Raw genomic sequence first — 12,385 nt, forward strand, 5'->3', positions numbered from 1 at the left:
ATTTTGATTTAAAATACTTAAAAGTGGTATGCAAAGCACTGGTTGCAAACACGGTTCAACTTCTTCTATAATTAATAACAAAGTAGGTCAGTAGTTTTTTGGAGAGTCCAGGGATTAGTTCAGATATTTATTATCAAGCACCACAATATTAAGTCTCAGGAAGCTATTTTATCCAAGAAAAAAAAAGAAATACTCACAATTATTTCCAAAGGAAAAAATATGGAAAAAATGCATTTGAGTAACACAACAATGAAGTCAGGACTGAATCATTTAGCCAATGTCATGTTCATAATCTATAACAATGGATTTCTATCCATGGGCTACTCATTTGATTAGCCATGACAACAAGATAGTGGGTCACAGGTTCAATTGTTTAGAAAAGGAAAAGAATAAAATAGATTCAAACATAACAGAAGTAACAAAGGCAGATATTTATGAAAATTTTATTTTTTATGTGCATTTGCATAAGGTACAATATAAAATAATTTCCTACAGTAGGTCACATTCAAGAAGTTTGAAAATCACTAACCTAGAGGCATTGTAAAGAACATGCATAACTTAAATAGTCATGTGAAAATAAGAAAATGGCTATGAGTATTCTTTGTGGTTATAGTACAGAATCACACCAACAAAAATGCATTTCCTCTTAAGGATGCTGGGTAGATTTTTGAGAGTATGTAAATATTTCCTACCCATTTTCACAGACAAATTTCTTTCTTAATTGTGCTAGATCTGTTCCTTCTTGATAGAGAAGAAACAAAATTAGAATTAAATAGTTCTGCTTAATGTTATCCTTACTGCATCTGCTCATAGTAGAAGGCCAATGCCTTTCATGTTTTTTCTTGTGCAGAGCATAACTGAAACTAAGTTCTTTTGGGTCATCCACATTCTCTCATGACTCCATTACCTTTGCCATTAGTTTTCTGATTCCACTCTAATTAATTTGTGCCACTCTCAATATTGATTCCAAATCAGGTAATCTTCTTCCATTTTTGGACAATGATTCTTAGAAAGATGAATTCATTTAAGATCGAATATGCAGCAGCAGTAAATTATTTAGCTGTCTCCAATTTTCTTTTCTGTCACTTAACAAGTTCATATCAGCAGATTTTTTCACTTATTGTTAACCATCTCTTTTGGGGGTCCTTTGGTAAGCAGCCTTGAATCCAACTTTCCCAATCTTCACCTCCTTTGACTTATTACATCCCTACCAATCCTACTAGAACACTTTTCTTTCCATATCATCTCTGCTTTATTCTTCACTGATATCTGATATGATTCAGTTTTAAAATGTCCATTCCCTCTTAGTTCTTGGTGATACTCTTGGCCTTTGGTAAATCATTCATTTTCTCCCTCCTTACTTGAACCTTCTCCTTAGCATCCATGCATGATTCTTTATTCTTAAATTCAATTTGAACATTAAACCCCCATAGCTATTCCCTGAATATAGTTCCTTATTCCAGTATATACACTTTTTCTTGTGATATAATTCTCTATCGGCCTCTTTGCTGTCCCCCAAAAATGGTGACCTAGTTTAAGTAGGTCTTTTTAAAAGACAGTTTTTTTCATTTCTTGAAATATTAGGTGCTTTATCTTTAGTTACTTCACTTTTTACAAAGAAATAAACAAGGGAATTACTGGGTAATAAATATGGGTTCTCTCAATACAATAATAAATTATAGGATAATTCAATTTGGTGAATTTTGAATTCCTATAATTTTCTCACCAACAAAAAGCAAACAATGCTAATAAGGTTGAAGTTTTGTTCTCCTTCCCTGTTCTCACACAGTAGGGTGTTGCCTCTTTTTCCACTCCTCACTGGGACATGTCACTGAGCTCTGCAATGGCCCACCTGCAAAGGAAGTTAATGACATTTTAGCACAGAATCACCAGAAGCAACCCAAAGTAGATCTTTTTTTCAAACTGCTAAACTGTTTGACTCTTATTTTCCTCCTCTCTAAATGAACCCTGTTCCTCCGTGTGTGTGTGTGTGTGTGTGTGTGTGTGTGTGTGTGTGTGTGTGTGTGCGCGCGCGCCAATCCCTCAAAACCAATGCTTTAGTATGCCAGGATCACTCTTGATATGGCAAAGATGAATCTCATAGCCTAAAATTTACTAACGGGTTTATGACTTACAGTGTCTTACCCCTCACAAAAGAATCTTAGGAGTATTATTTAATTCAAATATATTTCTTTCATTGGGAAAGCCAGGCTCTAGGATATATTCCAGGAAAGAAATTAGAAATGGAGAATACTTGCAAATTGTACCATGTAGGTGACTGATTTCTGTATCCTTATATAAGTCTGCCCAAGAACCCTATTTGGAAAAACCTTTGTTTTACTTGTTATACAGTTTTTCAAAATTTTTATGCCTTGCAAATTTTAAGAGCTGTATTTACATGCTTTTCAGTCTAAAACAGCTAAAGAGTCTCAGGGATTAAGTTTTAAATTCTGGTTGGACCATAGGTGTTAGCTGTACCTTACTGCCATTCTTCCTTAATAGAATGTTATAAGCATCCAGAATTCACAGGAGGCTGGTTGGCTTCTATCCAAGACATGAATGTGGAGGAGAGGTAATCAATAAGCCCTAGCTTGTCCTGCAAGGTTTATTTTAAAGATTACTTTGAGTTATGGTAGGGTCTTTGAGAAATAGATCATCCTTACAGAGTAAAGCAGATCCATGGAGGTGTCCTGGATGGGTCTTCAGGGAACCCAAGCAAAATGTCAAGAAGCCCTCAAAGTCTCTGTTTTTATTTTATGAGGAGTAAAGGGTCGATAGTAGTGATTGGTAGAGCCCAGTTGATGAAAGGGTCCATAACATGGGAGGATGCTTCCAGCCGTGATTGGCAAAGGGACCAGGTTGCAGCTTAGAGGCAAGAATTAAAGTTGTATAAGCAACATGAGCCGAGTCCAAACACTAGGTAATCTAGAAATAGCCTTGTCAGAAAAACCATGCTGGAGAGAATTACAGAAATCAATTTTGGTTGCAAGCAAAGCCTTGTTTAAAATTTCAGCTTGCTAGATACTAACAACTATGAGAGATTCTTCAATTCAAGAAAATTGGAGGCAAATGCTTAGGGATACTACTGTGTGATTGACATGATTGAGTTCTAGGAGAGAAGTGTAGTGTCTCTGTTGTAATGAGGTTGGAAAAATCTTCCCAACAGCTACACCACAGTAATTTTTTATTATTGACTCTAAATATTACTGGTTAAAATAAAAATGTTTATGAAAAGTTTTCTATAAATTTTAAAGCATTTATATTCGTAAGTAGTTGCTACTGGTTTAGTACAGTATTCATTCATTCTATTCTATGAGAACTGAAAAATTTAAGTAACAGAGAACAATTATTATAGGACTTCTTTTGGTGACAATGGGAGAAGCAGATGAAAGTTAATCGATATTCATTTGACCAATGGTTCTAATCAAACAAAATGCACACAAAGGTAATTTAACTGAAGTCCTCATAAGCTCTGGCTCATGAAGGAACTTTCTTGCTCTATTCATTTTGCTCACCATCTCTGGCTTCTTTCACTTCTTCCTTAGCTTGTAAACCCTTCAACTGATCCTGCTGTTACTTCTATGTATAAAGACAATTCATAATCAATTCTGCTTTGATTTCATCTTCACTTTCAGTGTACCATCTTCATCCCTTTGCAATCTAGCCTTTATTCCCATAATTCCACTGCAACCAAACTTTTCCAAGCTCACCACTGGTTTCCTCTACACCATACTTTTTCAAACTCTGTATGATGTTTAATGTTTTGATCACCTGCCTCTCTTTTGAGAACTGGCTGTCATCTAACCACTAAAATTGCTTTCTCTGTTCCTTGCTTTAATTTTCTAGAATTCTGCCTTTCCCAGCACCCAGCTACCTCCCAAGTTTTAGCCTTTGACCATGTGCTAACCACTCTCAGCTTTCTCCCCTTCAGTTTATATATTCTTCAGGCATCAATAACCATCTTTATTTTCCAAATATGATATGCCTGTTAGCACATCTCACACATCACTGTCAAATTATTCTTCAAAGGCTTTGTTCATGCTGCTCTCCATTTTAAGGGCCACAAAATATGCCTGGATTCTCCCCTCCAAATTACATCATTCCCCTCATTTTCTTTTTTCTTTTTTTTTAAACAATACCTTAATTTTATTTATTTATTTATTTATTTTTATGTGGTGCTGAGGATCGAATCCAGGGCCTCGCATGTGCTAGACGAGCACTCTACCACTGAGCCACAATCCCAACCCCTCCTCTCATTTTCTTAATTGCATGTTTATTCTTCTCTGCCCTCTGAAATGTTATCCCCTGTTTTGGCCATGAATACAAAGTTTGGACTTCTCTGAGATCCATGCTCCACACTTTACCTGTTCTATGAAGCATGTCCTGATTAATCCTAGTCCAACAAAGATATGGCTTCATTAAGCTTTTCTACCATTTTTCTATGTCACACAGTCTAGGCATGCATCCTTCACTACCTTTTTATATAGTTAATCTAGATCATCATATTCAAATGTGTGATTTCATTCATATGACATGTTCACAAAGACAAAGCCATAATGATAAAGAAAAAACCAATGATTTCCAAGAGTAGGGGAAGAATATAACTCTAACTCATTAATACAGAGGACTTTGGATAATAACAGAACTGATTATAGTGGTAACTACACAAAAAATAATAGTTCTGATTATAGAGGTTACTACACAAAACTCTCCATGTTTTAAAATTCACAAGGCCTTGCATAGTAACTTTACTGTATAATCATATGGAAAGTAAAATTAAAAAAAGACTTAAGAATCTGTGTATGTTTTCAACCCTATTTCATTTAAAAAACTGAAACTGAAAGGAAGCAAAGCTATTTAACGAAAAGAGCTGGTCTATAGATAGTCTTTTTTTTTTTTTGTAGTTGTAGATTGACGCAATAGCTTTGTGTATTTATTTATTTGTTTGTGGTGCTGAGGATTGAACCCAGTGCCTCACACATGCCAGGCAGGCATTCGACCACTGAGCCATAACCCCAGCCCTGTTAAACTTGGATTTACCTTCTGGGTTATGGATGGCTCATGATGAAGGCATGAAGCACATGTATATTGACCATACATATGAAGAAGAGGCATGTAATAAGTTAAAGTGTTACAATAAATATCATTTAGTGATTTAAGAGTAGGCAAAATCTCAGCCTCCCCAAAAAATCTTATTATAATTTATAGCAATGAATGGATATGACAGTAAAAAGTCAAGAGCTAAGACAAAGGAACAGTTTTAACACTGGAGAACGTCAGAAATTAGTAAGCATCTCAGATCACAACACTAAGTCATTAACAACTAGCAAAAGAGTCTAATTTTATCTAGATGCTATATTTTCTATGTCTTATTTCCTTTCTTGATAGAAATTATTATGATACTTTTATAGTTCCAAAGAGAAAATACAACGATGACTTGTTTCACCATTTACAGCACTGACTTTATGTATTTGTGACAACATAATCATGTTTCTGAGTTCTAAATATTTTTCCTTCTGTAATTTAGTATATGGTGGGAGAAAGGGGGTGAATATATTATCTATGATTCCTCTCTGATGCTACTTTCATGGCTAACTGACTCAGGCTGAGATTTACCAAAAACTCTTATTCTTTGAAAGTCTTTTACTAGTCTCTTATAATCTTCATCAATCAAAAGTTATCACTTTGGGGACCATGCCTTCTTTGCAGGCTGCTAGAACTTCTACAACTTCTTGTTAGGCAGAACTCTTCTAACCCAGGGCATGATCAATATATCTTAAAGCTAGAGGCAGTCCCCTTTGTTAAGGTTATCTGCAACAATTTCTTTTATTGCCACTCACAGCTGGAGAACATTTTATTGAACAGCAATCAACACCATAATAGCCTAGGCACATTCAGTGTTCCCCATGATCTCTTCAGAGGCCTTGAAGTACTCCTTCTTGGGGAAGCCTGGATCAAGATAAGAGCTTGTATAACATCTACTACAATGGCCCCAGGCTCTCTATGGGACACCTCAGATATCATGTGATGGGCACTGACTCCTCCTGAAGCATCTCATTCAACATGCTATTCAAGCTTCAAATGCTGCCTTCCCAGTAGCAAAATCAGGCCTTGAACATAATGTCTTTTATAGACTGTGGAGATCAATCAGATAAGTGCTCCAACACTAGTAGAATGTCTTGTCCCATGGTTTTCGGCATGATAACCATGATGTTAAAAAGCCCTGAAGAGACCCAGTATATTCCTAGTATATGGCTACTGCTTGCCACCACCTCAAGCACTATTACTACATTCATATGGGCACCATTCGCAAACCATTGTCTTAAACAATACTGTGTCAATTGAGGAAGGTTTACTTAACTATCTTCAGCTACACCAATTACTAAGCTTAACAAACTCTGTTAGAAATGGCAAGCTAAATAATTTCTTGGAGAATTATTTGAGGAAACACAAAGCCAAAATAAGTGTAGCCAAACAGCACGACTCTTGCAAATTTTTGAAACTATTCTTAATGCATCACTCATGGTGAAGTAGACCCTTAAGTTGTCAGGTAGCACCTTCCTGGCACAGCTGTTGGAAGATGAATGTGAGAGTCACAGAAGAGAAAGGGTATCTCATAGACCAAATCAGGGAAACATAGCCCGACATCTCAAGAGCAATCTCTAACTAATGAAGGCTATATCCTCACTCTTGAGCACCCTTAAGAGAGTAAATTCTGAAGCATCTTTCACATAGTTTCTCAGAGATCTCCCAGCTGCTCATAGTGAAAACCCACTCATATTAACATATTCTTTACTGGTTCCCCCTCCAGCTCTTACTCCTTCACAATGCTGCCTGAGGTAACTTTTCAAATTAAACTCTGTGTACGCAATCCTTGTAGCAGGACTTGTCTTAAGAGGAACCCAACTTAAGACACAAAACATATCATATACCAAATTTTTATGATTTCAATTTTCCAAGCTTTCTACTGATTGGGATTTATTTATTTTTATTGAAAAGAATATTTGTTAAATGTCTACTAGATAGTGGGTAATTTTATTATATGAAAGACACTGCACTCTTAGAATTATTGGATTAGAAATAGAAGAGATGATATATATATATATATATACACATATATATTATATATATTTATGTATATAAATACATAATAAACTTATATATTTATAAATATATATTCTGTATTTATATAGTGTATATGTTTATGTATACTCTATACATAAATGTTTATATAAGTATACCAGAATGTATCAAATAGGAGTAATATAAAACTTACAAATTAAATGTGAAAGGAAGAAAGAGGGAGCTCCAAGGACCATATTGGTAGGAATGAACAGGTGACATTGGAGTTGGACTCTGAAGTATTGCAGTTTAGGGAGCTGAAGTCCTATAGAAATTTCTATGGGTTAGAGGGAATGATGAGTGAAGACAATGAATCAGGAAAGCACAGGGTGTATGAAAAAGACAATGAACAGTTCCATTTGTTCCAAATATAACATGTAGTAAGGAAGTAGTGAAAGATAAAGATGAAAAGGTATAATATTGTCAGATCACTAATTCTCAATCTGTAAAGTTTATTAGGAAAGCAATACGATGCCATTCAAAACATTTGTTAAAATTTTGCTTCTTCTTTTTTTTTAAATCTTTTGTGTTTCATTCTATTATCAGTCAGGCTTATTTTTGTTTACCCCTTTACATCACTTATCCTATCCCTCAGTATACCAAGGCTCCTTGATTTGTTTTCTTCATAACATTATTATAAAATGATATTTTTATTAATTTCTATATTTAATTTTTTCTCTCCCTCAATGATATATAAATTCACAGGTAATCTATTTAATGTCTAGTGCTTTTTATAGCATTATCCAAACACCTGTGCTCAATTTTGTTCTGTTGGATAAATGAATAAATGAGAAATCCTATTTTCTGATGGCTCAGATACTTTACCTGGAGTATATTTATTATATATATATATATATATTTTTTTTTTCTTTTTTTGGCCAATGGTTAAACACCCTTCACTTTCTCCTCCTATACAATGTTGTCAAATGCAAATAAAATCCATAAAATCTAAGATATCCAATGGTTTTCAGAGACACACAATTTAAATTTAATTATGATTATACATGATTTTGAGGGTGTGCCACAGACCCATATGACTAGCTTTAATATGCTAAACAAATCTGAACTGAGAATGTGGCTGTCTTCTGTCTTGGCATATCTGAAGCCCCAGATATGACTTGTGGAGGACTATATAATGGAGGCCATGGTTGGGACAAGCAGAACTGATTCTGCCAGGTAAGGTTTGCCTGCCACTTCACAGAATAACTCCCGTGTGTAAGAGGAAAGCGGGGAGGCATGTGTATATTCTGTTTGACATAGACTTCTGATTGTGCCAGCCAGAACCCTGTCGCTGTAAAGGTTCCAAGCCCATGCACCCCTTGGTTAGAATACGAATCTGTGTTTTTTATTTTGATTTTTGATGTTAAACAATGAATGTGCTATGGGAACCTGAGTTTCCCATCTGTAAAGAAAGGATTTGTGTCGATCCAAAGAAACAACTTCCCAGGGTTTATCATAAAAGGAAGAAACACTTGAGCAGACAGATGGTATCTGTACCACTAGCCTGAGCATAGGCCACTCCTCCAGTAGTATAGGAATGGCTTCTACATGTTATTGTAACATACTTAGGCAAGAGAACAGTGTCAAAACTGGCAGTCTTACTGATGTTGGTCAGAAATGCAATACATCAAGAAATAATCAAGGCAGAGAAGAAGGGGGTCCTTCTCTACAATCAGGATAGTCAGTCATTAGCTATGTTTAACAATCACACTGATGCCAACCAAGAGGAAAACATAAAAAGGATATCAGAAGTCAAATTTAAACAACAGGAAAACAACTAGATAAAAAGGAGGCATGGGGAATCTTGAGTTCATTCTAAAAATGCTAGACTTTTAATCTTTCTGAGATTATCAAGCTTCCATTGTTCCTGGCCTAATTTTTCAACTGGTTTGTCATTTTTCTAGCCCAGACTATCAGATTCTTCCATTTACCCACCCTCTTTCTCTCCTTACTTCTCTTTTTCTGTATCTTTTTTTCCTTCACTTCTTTTTTCTCCCTGTCACACCATACTTGTTAAAATTGTCATTTGCATATAGCATTCATAATAACATCATATTCTAGCAAAGTGACTTGCCTGGGGAGGCTTTTGATAAATATTCATCTAAGATGACTTTTCCCTGACTCCTTTTGCTACAGCTCCTCACCCCATAGAACTGTGGAGCCATCAGTCTCTTTGTAGGTAGTAAAATGAAGTGCAAGGATTTCACTTCAGAAAGAAACAGGAATCAGGACTTTTGTCACTGACTTTCATGAACTGGGCTTCCAACTTTTAAATGTGGTGCATAATTGACACTTTGATACTTTTAGGCTATGGTGTATTCTCACACTCTCGTGGGGAAAAAATACTTGCTGACACAATCAGGAAACAGATGGTGACAAAGATCTTATACTTTGGTGCCAATCAATATGTTTTACTTGCCACTAGTAAAATCTCATTTGTGGGACCCAGGAATTTAAAGGAATTTTTCTGTTCTTTTTTTTTTCTATCTTTTAAAGACTATTTTTAAGACTCTTCGGGGCTTAAAAGTTTTAGTTCATTTTTCCTCTTCAGTTCTATTAATGCAGTCCTAGGAGGGTTTTGGCTTGTATCTGACAGAAAAATAGTGAACTAAAGTATTTTTCTCTTTATTGTCAATGATAGAATAAGTCTTAACTCTTTCCCTTCAACATCTAAACGTCAACCTTAAGCAGAGGTACCCTGGCCTTGAAGATACAAACTAGAGAATGATGAGTTCTGCAATTATATATTAAAACAATAACACAAATGCTTTACCCCATCCCTTCAGATCTGCTCATTTACATAATAGTCACTACTTGCCAACCAAGCAAACAAAAGGAATTTATCTAGCAGGGGTAGATGGTAACATGATTAAGCAGAATACAAAATAAAACAAAATAAGTTGAAAGTCTATGAGGAGAAAGAATCAAATAATCTGAGAATTTCTCCACCAGACCAAAAGTTTATAAAGGTCAGAGACCACCCTTTGTTATACTTTCTTGCTCATATACAGACACATTTAAAAAATATTGACTGAGCTGAATCTATACAAATTGGCCAGATTGATGTACACCAAAAGAATATCTTCTTGCTTATGTAATCCTAGTATACTTGCTCTGCATTCTTTCTTTGGAACATCTAGACATGTACAGGTGAGAAAGTGTTCACACACCACCTGCCCTAGAAACTATGGGAGCCTGATTTAATCAGGAATCTTTTCTTTCATTGTATTTATTTCCCCCTATGTTCAAATCTGTCAATGAAAATGACAAATATTCTAAAATATTCGTTGAGTATAAACACCATGGAGGATACAGAAGAAAAAATGATAATGTGTACTTTGTCAAATATATATGTTATATGATTTAACTCTCAAAACAATTATGCAAGAGGTATTTTATTGTTAGTCCCATTTTACAAAGCAAAAACCAGGATTCAAATAGATAACTAGCTTCACACCATAAAACAGTAGCACAGCTGGGATATAGTACTAAATATGTTTGGCTGCAATGTCTTTTGTACAGGAAGACTAATTTTACTTTAATTTCCTTGAGTCTACAATAACTCTGTGTTCCTATTTCTAGGATGATGACCAGGTCATTACTTCTAATTTCTCATTTATTTCTCCAGCAACTTACCCAGCAAGATTTTTGGCTGAGAGCTTCTCTGAGCTTCTCTGATACAAGTTTGGTTTCCATTATTATTAGTAGTACTTTGTGGAAGTTCTCAAAAGGTCCAGAGTGTCCTGATCTAATTATTTATATATCAGACTTCCTGAAAAAGTCTCTAAATCCCAAACTGGTTATAATCATTCATAGAAAAAAAAATGCATGACATAGTCATCATATAATCCTTCTGTTTAAAACCTTCCAATAAATCCCCATTTTGCTTAAAGTGTGAAACCTCTTGCTTTGCAGTGTTCCATAGAGTATTACTTTGCCTGGGTCCATCTCTGTTACTTTTCTTGATGTCTCTCCTCCTATTCTTTCCCTGGCTCAAGCTTCTCTGGTCACACTGCCCTCCACATGTTCCAGTCTTGTTCCCAAATCAGGCTTTGCACCAGCTCTTCCTTCTGCCAGGTACATTTTTCCTGATGAAAGAAAGCTCACTTATTTTTCAGTTGTACTTACCCTTATCCCTGTATTTTTAATTGTAACCAACCATGCTCACTGTTAATAGTCACACTGAAGCAAAAGGTCCAAAAGGACAGGGAATGTTTTAAAACTTGCATGTGGATATATCCCAAGCACTTAGAACAGTATATATGATACACAACCATTAAGTAAGTAAATGTGCATATAAACTCCTACATTTCTATGTTCCCAAACACCTCAATATTTTGGAAGGAGGAGCATAAAACAATATTAAGAAATATATGGCTGGGTACCATTGTATAAGCCTGTAATCCCAGTGGAGGATCAAAAGTTCAAGGCCGGTCTCAGCAACTTAGCAAGGATAAGCAATTTACAAAGAACTTGTCTCAAAAGAAAAAAAGGGTTGGGGTGTGGCTCAGTGGTTAAGCACCCCTGGGTTTAATCCCTGGTATGAAAAATAAATAAATAAATAATTATAATGATTATCTGGTTTGGGAATTTAGATTCAATCACTTTCACTCATATTTCTTTTAAGTCAGTAAGTCCAGTAAGAGTATTTATCAGTATAGTCAAAGATGGAGCTGCATATATTTCTATAATAGGTGATCTAATGCCATATATATATTTTGTTTTTAGTAGTAAAATGACTTATTTGAATCAAACACCTCAAAGTCCATGCTTTAAGAAAGGATATTTTCACAAAAACTGAAAAATGTAAACAGGTCAACACAAAAAGACCACCTAGACTATCTATAGTTTGTCTTTTCATCTGTCTATCTCCAAATGTCTGTTTACCGTTGAGATTGCTGTGGCGTAAGTCTATGCTATTCTCTAACACACAGCACTCCATTTCTCCCAACTTGGAGGAAAACAGTCTTCCATCAAACATGCTACTATAGTTCAGACTTCCTTAAGCACTGCATCAGATTTATTGCTGGCTTCATTACTTATCAATAAAACCGGCTTACACACCTTGCTCTATCTCGACAGCCGTCTCTCCAGACATCAGAAACTAAGGTTTACATAGACTCCTGACTTTATCTGGGCTCTGTGATGTACAATATCACAGCAACAAGGCATTTTCTCTTTGTTCTGGGGAAACCTGAGCCATAATGTGCCAGACTGGTGTTCATGCTGATTGTGATAAAGAGCAACACACTTCAGCATTTTC

At 35.5% G+C, this 12,385-nt stretch overlaps 1 long non-coding RNA gene across 1 annotated transcript in view; it reads right to left on the minus strand.

Moving 5' to 3' along the window:
• Nucleotides 1-460: 460 nt before the first annotated feature.
• Nucleotides 461-12,385, minus strand: part of LOC120886482 (uncharacterized) — a 91,621-nt gene continuing 79,696 nt past the window's right edge. Inside the window, exon 6 of the long non-coding RNA XR_005729453.2 lies at nucleotides 461-1,852. This is a non-coding gene — a long non-coding RNA (uncharacterized LOC120886482). The remainder of the gene's footprint in view (nucleotides 1,853-12,385) is intronic.

Source organism: Ictidomys tridecemlineatus, chromosome 5, assembly GCF_052094955.1.
Source record: "Ictidomys tridecemlineatus isolate mIctTri1 chromosome 5, mIctTri1.hap1, whole genome shotgun sequence".
In the NCBI taxonomy this organism is placed as follows: Eukaryota; Metazoa; Chordata; class Mammalia; order Rodentia; family Sciuridae; genus Ictidomys; species Ictidomys tridecemlineatus.